Source organism: Elephantulus edwardii, unplaced genomic scaffold, assembly GCF_000299155.1.
Source record: "Elephantulus edwardii isolate Elephantulus edwardi_28Jun2011 unplaced genomic scaffold, EleEdw1.0 scaffold00465, whole genome shotgun sequence".
NCBI classification, from domain to species: Eukaryota; Metazoa; Chordata; class Mammalia; order Macroscelidea; family Macroscelididae; genus Elephantulus; species Elephantulus edwardii.
In genome coordinates, this window is record NW_006400215.1 from 348060 (window position 1) to 358404 (window position 10345).

Below are 10345 nucleotides of genomic sequence, written 5' to 3' on the forward strand. Positions count from 1 at the left end.
ATAATACCTAATCATATATCTCTTTTAAACAGTTCTCTCCCTCATCTGTTTCAATGCGGTATACATTACCTAGCCCCTGTTTCTCTGTATTACCTCAACCCTGATGTCAGTCCCGTTTTACAACAGTGGCACTATGCAATATTTGTCCTTCTGTGACTGAGATATTTCACTCAGCATAATGTCCTCCAGGGTAACCCATTTTGTATAATATTTCATGAGGTCCTTGTTTTTCAATGCAGCATAGTATTCCATTAGTATACCAAAGCTTCTCTATCTATTCATTTGTTGATGGGCACTTGGGTTGTTTCCAACTCTTTACTATTGTGAACAACGCCGCAATAAACATGAGTGTGCATAGAACTTCTTTTAAACATCGAAAATGCTTTATTTTCATTCCCCCCCCCCATTGTTGCACATTACCTCCCACCCCTGTCCCACGTCCCTCAGTCCTCACTGCAAGGCATCCCTTGTACCAGATTATTGTCACACATGTAATGCCTAGTCATGTATTCCTTTCAGACAGTTCTTTCCCTTGTCTGATCTAATGCATTTGTCATTATCTATGCACTCTTTTCCCATTCTCACCCTCCATGTCTGCTCTATTTTATAGCAGTGGTGTTATTCAGTGTTCATCCTTTTGTGACTTAACATAATGTTCTCAAGGCTCTCCCATGTTGGGTAATGTTTTACAAGTTCATTGTTTCTTAATGTTGCATAATATTCCATTGTGTGAGTGTACCCTAGTTTTTCTATCCATTCATTTGATGGATACTCATGTTGCTTCCATCTCCTTGCTATTGTGAGCAACACAGCAATAAATATGATGTTCCTACATCTGTTTTGAGTTGTGGCTTTGGTTTCTTTAGCATATATTCCCAGTAGTGGAATTGCAGGATCAAATGGTATGTCTGTTTCTAACTTTTTACGAAAGCTTTTAAGCTTTAAAGTCTTTAAGAAAACTTTTTAAGACCGCCTTCCATAGTGTTTGTACCATTTTGCATTTCCCACCAGCAATGAAGAAAGGTTCTGATCTCTCTCCAACATTTGTTGTTTGCTGGCCTGTTGAACTTTGCTATTGTTCCTGGGGTGAGGTGATATTTCATTGTTGTTTTTATTTACATCTCTTTGAAAGCTGGGGATTTTGAACCATTCTTCATGTATTTGCCATCTGAATGCCTTTTTGGTAATGCATCTATTCATATCCTGTGCCCATTTTGTGATTGGGTTCTTTATATTTATCTTGTTGAGATGCTGGATTATTCTAGAAATTTTATATATAAATCTCTTATCAGATATGTCATTACCAAATCTTTTTTCCCAGTCTGTGGGTTTCCTTCTTACCTTCTTGGAGAAGTTTTTCTCCTTTGCATAGGGATATGATTCTTAAAAGGGCTCATTCATCTATTTTATTCTCTCCTGGTTGTAGGTTTTTCGCTTTGCTTGGAAGTCTGGTTATGCTGTGGGTTAGGGCTTCTAGAGTTCTTCTTAGATTTACTTGGGTGGATTTTACAGCCTTTGGTACGAGGTCTCTGATCCACCTTGAGTTGGTTTTTGTGTATGGTGTGAGGTGTGGAGGATCTTGCATAAGTTTTCTGCAGGTGGTTTTATAATTTTGCCAACACTGTTTGTTAAAGAAACTGGCATTTCCCCACTTAATTGATTTTATCTCCTTGTCAGAGATCAGTTGACCATACGTAGATGAGCTGGTTTCTGGGTTCTCAATTCTATTCCATTAATCCAGGTGTCTGCCATTGTACCAGTACCATCCTGTCTTGACCACCACAGCTGTATAGTAAGATTTGAGATCAGAGAGTGTGATGCCGCCTATCTTGTTTTCTTTTTTAAGTAGTAGTATGATTATTCGAGGCCTTTTTCCATTGTAAATAAAATTGGAAATTGCCCTTTCCATCTTGTTGAAGAATGGAATCGGTATCTGTATTGGGATGGGGTTGAATTTGTAGATTGCCTTTGGTAGAACTGTCATTTTCACAATATTGACTCTTCCTGTCCATGAGCATGGTATAATCCTGTATTTCTCCAGTTCTCTTTTTTGTTTCTTGTATTAATATTTTGTAATTTTCTTTGTCTAGGTCTTTTGTATCTTTAGTTAAAAGTATTCCCAAGTATTTAATCTTGATATTAGTTATTGTAATGGGTTTTTCCTTAGTTCCATTTTTATATCCTCTTTGTTTCTGTAGAGAAATTAAACTGATTTATGTTGATCTTGTACCCTGTTACTTTGCTCAGTTGGTCAACTATGTCCAGTAATTTTCTCACTGGGTCTTTAGGGTTTTCTAAGTATACTATCATATCATCTGCATATAGAGAAAGTTTTACCTCCTGTTTGCCTACCTGTTATTTTGTATACCTATTATTTCCTTGTCTTGCCTTATTACTACTAACTCTAATACTTCCAGTACAATATTCAATAGGAGAGGTGATAGTGGGTATCCTTACCTAGTTCCTGTTCTCAAGGGGAATGCCTTTAATCTGTCTCCATTGAGAACCATGTTGGCTCTTGGTTTTGTGTAAATACTTCTCACTATGTTGAGGAAATACACTCTATTGCTATTTTGTTGAGTGTTTTATACAGGAAGGGCTGTTGGATTTTGTTAAAGGCCTTGTTTGCATCAATTAATAGGATCATGTGGTTCTTGTTCTTTTTTATTGTTGTAGATGTGATGTGAACATTTGTTTATTCCCGTAATTTTTATATCCATAAATGATCATTCAGCTAACCAATATTGATTGCCAGTCATTCTCAGGATGATTGTTGGTTTTTTTATGTACCATTGAATCAGAACTGACTCATAACTGACCCTTCAGTGGGTTTTCAGAGGCTGTAAACTGCCATGGAACCCTTGATGGGTTTGATCTATATGCCTTTGGGTTGGTACTGCAACTCCTTGCCACTGTACCACTAGAGCTGCCTTTCATGATTCTTCGAAGCTGTTAGACACCATCAAGTCAAGTGAAACTCATAGCGACCCTGTGAACAATGGACCTGAACCCTCTCCTATCATGTCCATCCTCATAATTTTTTACATACTTCAGCCCATTGCAGCAGTCACTGTGTCAATCCATCTGGCTGAAAGTCGTCTTCTCCTTCACAGACCTTCTACCTTCCTAAGCATGATGATAGCCTTTATGTTACTTTGGGACTCTCTTACTATGGGGGAATTAAAATATGTCAATTCATTTATGTAAGCAAATATGTTCTGCATTTCTTTATCAGTACTTTGAAGGGAGCTCTGATGGCCTAGTGGAGAAGTATTTGCACTGCCAACTCTAAGGCAGATTATTTGAATTCACCAGCTGTTTCACAGGGAAGATGAACAATCTCCTCTCGTGCGATTTACAGCCTGTAAAAACCTAACGAAGTGTTTACAGAAAAGTTGGATTTTCATTCATTGCTTGTTGAACATCTTCCACCATATCACCCCAATTGACATTATTTTTTAAAAAATATTTATTCATTGTTGCATAATTCCCTCCTCCTCCATCCAGTCTGCTTTTCAGTGTTCCTCTTATTCTGGACTGTTGTCACACAAATAATACCTGATCATCTATTCCTTCTAAACAGTTCTTTCCTTCATCTGTTGCAATGCAGTGTTCATTATTTATCCCCTCTTTTCTTAGTTTCCGCCCCAACTCCCATGTCAGTCCTGTTTTACAACAGTGATGCTATGCAGTACTTCTCCTTTTGTGACTGAGATATTTCATGCAGCATAATGTCCTCCAGGGTCACCCATGTTGTATAATGTTTTATGAGATCACAGTTCTTTAGTGCTGTATGTACCATTGTGTATGTACCATAGTTTTCCCTATCCATTTGTTTGTTGATGAGTATAATTACTCTTTTTTTTTGAGAAAACATCTTTATTTTAGAAATTTTGCTAGTACCCAAGTAATTGCACTTTTAATCAAGGTTATGCATAGAAGATAAAAATCATCATTATTAGGTAATCTTTTAATGCAATATGAAAGATACAAACATTCAAAGGGCCCAATTAAAACTTTTAATCCTTCCCAAAAGCAGTTGAAGTTTATATCACTCCTTAATTTAAGCCCTTTTGAGTTTATATTATCCACAAGTAAAACACCAGGTGATAAACTTCTCAAAAGTATATAATTACTGTTAAATGTGTTTTCATGTTTAAGACCCATATATTTTTTGATGGTTGAGTTGTTAAGAAAATCATTCCTATGAAAATGGAAAGAGTTCTAATTGTATAATGAAGGAGTGCTCTGTCAACTCAGAGGCATACTTTTTTTTTATTTTTAGATTTTAATGAAATTTTTTATAGAACTTGGATTTCCATTCATTCATCATTGCACGTTTTCCTTCCTGTCCCCTCTCCCCCGAGTTATCTTTTTTCTTTGGAAAAAAGTTTTTTTCATTGATATACAGGTTCTCCCCCAAGTCCACTTTATTGTGCAACTCTTATTCTGGACTCTTGTCATGCCAATAATACCTAATTGTGTATTCCTTTAATACAGTTCTCTCCCTTGTCTGTTTCAATACCACATACATTATTTATCCCCTGTAGAGGCATGCTTTTTTAATTCACTAGCTGTTCTGTGAGAGAAAAGTGGACAGTTTTCTCTCATGGGGATTATTTTCTCTGAAAACCCACTGGAGGGTCAGCTATGAGTCAGTTTCAATTTGAAAATATACGTCGGTTAACAACAATAACAATATATAAATTGACTCAGGCATAAATTTCTGAATTGAATGTATTTCCTGACCAGTGGCATATGTTGACCAATGTTTTAAATGGTCTCTTTAGTTTTGTTGTAAGATCTTGGGTGTGAACACAAATAGGGATTGAGAAAGTATTTTTATTAAGTGATAATCTTTTATTTTTGAGTTACATATTAGCTTTATTCAATGACTCCTCTCATCTAGATAGATGATTTTTTTTTAGATAGATGATTTAAAATTTGAGATTTAGAGGTGGTTGTTGTTAAGTGCCATCGAGTCGTAGGCAACTCATAGTGACCCTATGAATGAAAGACCTGGACATCTGTATAACTTTCGTCCTTTCTCCAGGTTCATTGGGTTTCCAGAGGCAAGCTATTATGGAAGTGGATGCCACTCCTGCTTCTAAGCTTAATTTAATTGGGGAGCTCCACCAAACACTGTCCCCCATAGGTAACCATTCGCACATTTGACTCATTGGTGTCACAGTGTTGGGCTTCACAGCAACCACGAGTTACGTAGATTTAGAGGTCGGCATTTTAAAATCTTCAGAAAATAACTCAAATGTATGCAGCTTTATGTCTCTAAAGGAGCTCTGGAGGCGTAGTTAAAAGGGTGTTACTGTGCTAATGCAAAGGAAGCACCTCTGGCATTTCAGATCCACCAGGGCTCCACAGAGGCGGATGAACACTTCCTCCTCTGTGAGTTACAACCTTGGAAACCCACTGCAGCATCTGCTTCAGTGAGCTGGTTCCAGCTCCACGGCAATGAGAGTCTTGAAGCGCTAAGCCTTAACATATTGCAAACCTTCAATTTAATGACTGCATGAGCTGAAGAAGAAAGGATGAGTAATCTCTCTTAAGACCCCCTTTCTTCTCAAAACAGCTATGAGAGGTTATCTCACTCCACCAGTAAATGCAAGCTTCAACATGCCAGCAAACAACAAATGTTGGTAAGGTTTTGGAGAGATCGGGGATCTTATTCACTCCTGGTGGGGTGTAAAATGGTACAACTGCTATGGAAGGGGTTCTGGTCCTTTCTCAAAAAGTTGGCAATAGAAATACCAACTGGGGATATACCCTAAATAAAGCAGAACCACGACTCAAACATATGTATGCACACCCATGTTTATTGCTGTGTTATGCACAATAGCAAAGATATAGAAGCAACACATACGTCCATCAACAAATGAATGGTTAGTAAAAGTATGGTACATTAGCACAATGGAATATTATGCAGCATTGAAAAGCAATGAACTTGTAAAACACTACACAACATGGATAAGCCTGGAAGACATTATGCCAAATGAAATATCTTAATCACAAAAGAACAAATATGAATGGAAATACAAAATTTCTGTAAATGTTCATTAAAATTAATAAAATAAAATAATTTTTTTAAAAACAAAAAACCTCCAAAAGAACAAACAATGCATAATACCACTATTATAAAATAGGACAGACATGAGGGGCTGGAGAGAAAATAGAAGAAGGGTGGATAGATAATGAACACTGCATTAGAACAGTTGAGAAGAAGACCTGACCAAAAAGAATATATGTATAACAACAATATGGAACAAGAGGTGGATTGCAAAGTGGACTAGGGGAGGAGGAAGTGAGGGGAGAGGAAGAAAATGTTTAACAAAGAATGAATTTTAAAAAAAGAGATAAAAAAATCTCTTTCTTCAACTGACTTCTCAGCCTCTTCCATATTCACCTGTCCATGTTGAAGTCCCTGGAAAACTCAGAAATTCACTATACTAAGTTAATTTGTATTGTTATTATTATTAGGTGCTGTCAAATATGACTCATAGTGACCCTTTGAATAACTGATCTGAACACTGTCCTGTCTCATGCCATCTGCACAGTAGTCTCTGACACACTCAAGCTCATTGTCACAGTCACCATGTCAACCCACCTGGTTGAGGATCTTCCTCTCTTTTGCTGCCCCTCCACCTTTCCAAGCATGATGTCCCTCTCCTAGGAATAATCCCTCCCAGAAACCTACCTTAAGTATGTGAGATGAAGCTTCATTATCTTTGCCTTCAAGGAGCCCTCTGTCTGCACTCTCTGAAAGACATACCTGTTTCTTCTTTTTTGTGTCCCATGGGATAATCAGCACTCTTCTCCAGTACCACAGTGCAAAGGAATCAATTCTTCTTCTGTCGTCCTTATCCATTACCCAGCTATTAGATGGATAGCAAATAATGGAAAATACTGTAGCGTGAATCAGGGACAACTTTGGTTTCAAAGTGATATCATTATTCCTTGATAATTTGGAGAGGTCCTCAACTGCAGTCTTTCCCAGGCAGTTTTTCTCCTGATCTCCTGACTGCTGGTATCAAGTGTATTAATTGTGGAGTATGACAAAGTCGTTGACAGTCTCAATCCTTTCTCCACCATCACGATGCTGCCTATTATCAGTCCATTGGCGAGGATTTTTGTTTTCTTGATGTTGAAATGCAAGTCCCATTGAAGGCTACAGTGTTTAATCTTGTGCAGCAAGTGCTTCAAGTCTTTCAGCAAGCAAGGTTATGTCGTCTGCATATCAGAAGTTATTGATGAGTCTTTCCTGCAGTCCTAATGCCATGTTTTTCTTCATAGAGTCCAGTTTCTGGAATAATTTGCTCAGCATATGGATTAAAGAAATACAGAGAAAGGATCCAATTCTGATACATACATTTTCTAATTTTAAACTATGCAGTGTTCCTTTGCTCTGTTTGCACAACATCCTCTTGGTCTAGTTATAGGTTTCTCACAAACACAATCAAGTGTTCAGGAATTCCCCTTTTTCTCATTGTTAACAATAATTTGTTATAATCTACAGAGTCAAATGCCTCTGCATAGTCCACAAAGCACAAATAGACATTCTTCTGATCTGTTTCTTAATTTGCATAGTGAGCAAGTAATCTGAGAAGCTGGACTCTGTAGAATGTAGTGTTAGGATGGAGAAAGACTCACTAACAATGTGAGATATGTAGGTGCTACAGTATTGTTTGCTGAAAGTAAGAAAACTTGAAGCCCTTTCTGATGAGGCCTAAAACTTTTAGCTTTAAGTATGGAGTACCCCCATACAGATATTCAGACATTTAAAGAATGAAGCCAACATAAGACATTCTGGTGGAAACTGTGAATATAATGGACTATTCATCATAGTGATGGATTACACTTCTAAAATATGTGTTAATTGTTTTAATTGCCAACAAAATTATTCCTTAGGCCTTATAGTCTTGCTTCACAGTTCAGGAACATATGTCAGAGACAACAGTGAAACTCAATATAAAGCCATTCTTTACATTCTAAAATTGTTTTACACTCTGAAAAATACCAGCTTCCTCATCTCCTGAAAATCCTTCATGGAATCATAATGTCTATAGAAATCGACACATGCCTTCTTTCTTCCATGGCAAATTTATAGCAAGTTGCAACGCTCAAGGATAGAATGACTGTTCCCATAATATGCACTCACAGACATGTGGGCAGAAGGCCTCCATCTGAGGTTTTTGCCAAAGCAGTGGAAGATGTGGTGGTTCTTCTCCTTCACACCAACATCCTTCTCCTGGAGGAGAAAATGAGATTACCCTTTAAAACAAGGGAAAAAAGATTCTCACAAGTGAACCAATAATAAGCAACATGATAAATGAAGAAAATATTGAAGTTGTCAAAAAATTAGTTTCACTTGAAGACACAATCAATTCTCATGGGAGCAGCAGTTAAGAAATCAAACAATGTATTGCGTTGGGCAAATATGCTGCAAAAGATCTCTTTAAAGTGTTGGTGAATAATATTGAATATACTATGGGCTGCCAGAAGAACAAACAAATCTGTTTTTGGAGAAGTCTGCTGTCAGGGACTTCTCCAGAGTACTGAAGAGCAGTGATGTCAGTCTGGAGACTAAGGTGCGCCTGATCCAGGCCCTGGTTTTCACAATTATGTGCTATGCATCAGAAAGCTGGAGACTGACTAGGGATGATAGAAGGAGAATTGATGTGTTTGAGCCGTTGTGCTGGAGAAGAGTATTGAATATACCACAGACTACTAAGAGAACAAACAGGTTCATCCTAAAGAGGGTGAAACCAGGCGGCTCCTTGGAGGCAAGGATTCCGCTTCATCTGACGTACTTTGGACATGTTGCAAGGATGAGCCAGTCCTTGTAGAGAGAAATAATGCTTGAGAGAGTAGAGGGACAGAGCAACAGATGGATTGACTCAGTGACAGGGGTAATGGGGATAGGTGTATCAGAGACAAGGTTGGCTCAGGATAGAGAAAGATTCAGAGCTGTTGTATGTAGAGTCATTCTAAATCGCAGGCAACGTGATGGCACATAACAACAAGATAGCCAGAATGATCCTTGAAAGTGAGAATGGCAAGACTTTGTCTCAAGTACTTAGGACATATTATCAGGACAGACCCACTCTGTGAAGAAGGCTGTCAGGTCTGATAAAGGAGAAAGTCAGTGAAAAAAGAAGACCCTTAATGAAATGCATTGACACAGCGGCCCCAACAGTGGGCTCAAGCGTAGCTGGGACTGTGAGGATGGCTGAGGACTGGAGGGTGTTTCATTTGTTGTACATAGAATAGCTCTGAGTCAGAACTGACTTAACACAGCAGACATATTGATATGCATATGTTTTACTGCAATATCCTCAAATCCTAGGTGAAAAATCTAGAAAGTATCTGATAAAATTATTGTATATTCCCTGTGAGATTGTCAGTTCATAAAAGATTTATTGCTCTAGATAGTAATGTACTTTACTATTGTTTGCACTGAATGAAAAAATTATGTAGAAATCAGTGAATTCTGATAACTCTGTGTAAAGCACATTATCAAGTCAAGAAAAAACCAAACTGTAGTAAAATGTGGCAACCTGAATGAATCTTACAAACATAATATTGAACAAGGTAAAAGAATATGTATAGCTTGCACAACCATGTTTATCACAGCTTTGTTCACATAGCAAAGAGTTGGAAACAACCCAAGTGCCCATCAACAAACGAATGGATGGAGAAGCTCTGTATACTCACACAATGGAATACTGTGCCGCATTGAAAAACATGGAACTCATGAAATATTATAGAAAATGGGTGACCCTGGAGGGTTATTATGCTGAGTGAAATATCTCAGTCACAAAAGGACAAATATTGCACAGTGCCACTATTGTAAAATGAGACTGACATTGAGGTTGAGGGGAGACTGAGAAAAATGGGATAAAGAATGTATACTGCATTGAAACAGATGAGGGAGAGAACTGTTTAGAGGAATATATGATTAGGTATTATTGCCATGACAGGAGTCCAGAAGAAAGGCTGCATAATGGAGTGGACCTGGGGGGAGGGATTGTATAACAATGAAATAATTTTTCTTTTACTTTTCAAAGAAAAGAGCAAATTGGGGGAGGATGGGTGGGCAGGGAGAAAAAGGCAACAATGTATGAATGGAAATCCAAAGTCTCTGTAAACATTCATTATAATTAATAATAAAAATACTGTAAAAAATTAAAAGTATTTCAGATAACAGATGTTGCCCTGGATGTGCTCACCAAGTTGTGCCAAGAAATCTGGAGAACAACCACTTGGCCAACTGACTGGAAGAGATCTATATTTGTTCCCATTCCAAAGAAAGGTGACCCAACTGAGTGTGGAA

At 37.7% G+C, this 10345-nt stretch overlaps 1 protein-coding gene across 1 annotated transcript in view; it reads left to right on the plus strand.

The window, feature by feature from the left end:
- Positions 1–10345, plus strand: part of MB21D1 (Mab-21 domain containing 1) — a 68676-nt gene that overhangs the window by 1046 nt on the left and 57285 nt on the right. The window lies entirely within an intron of this gene.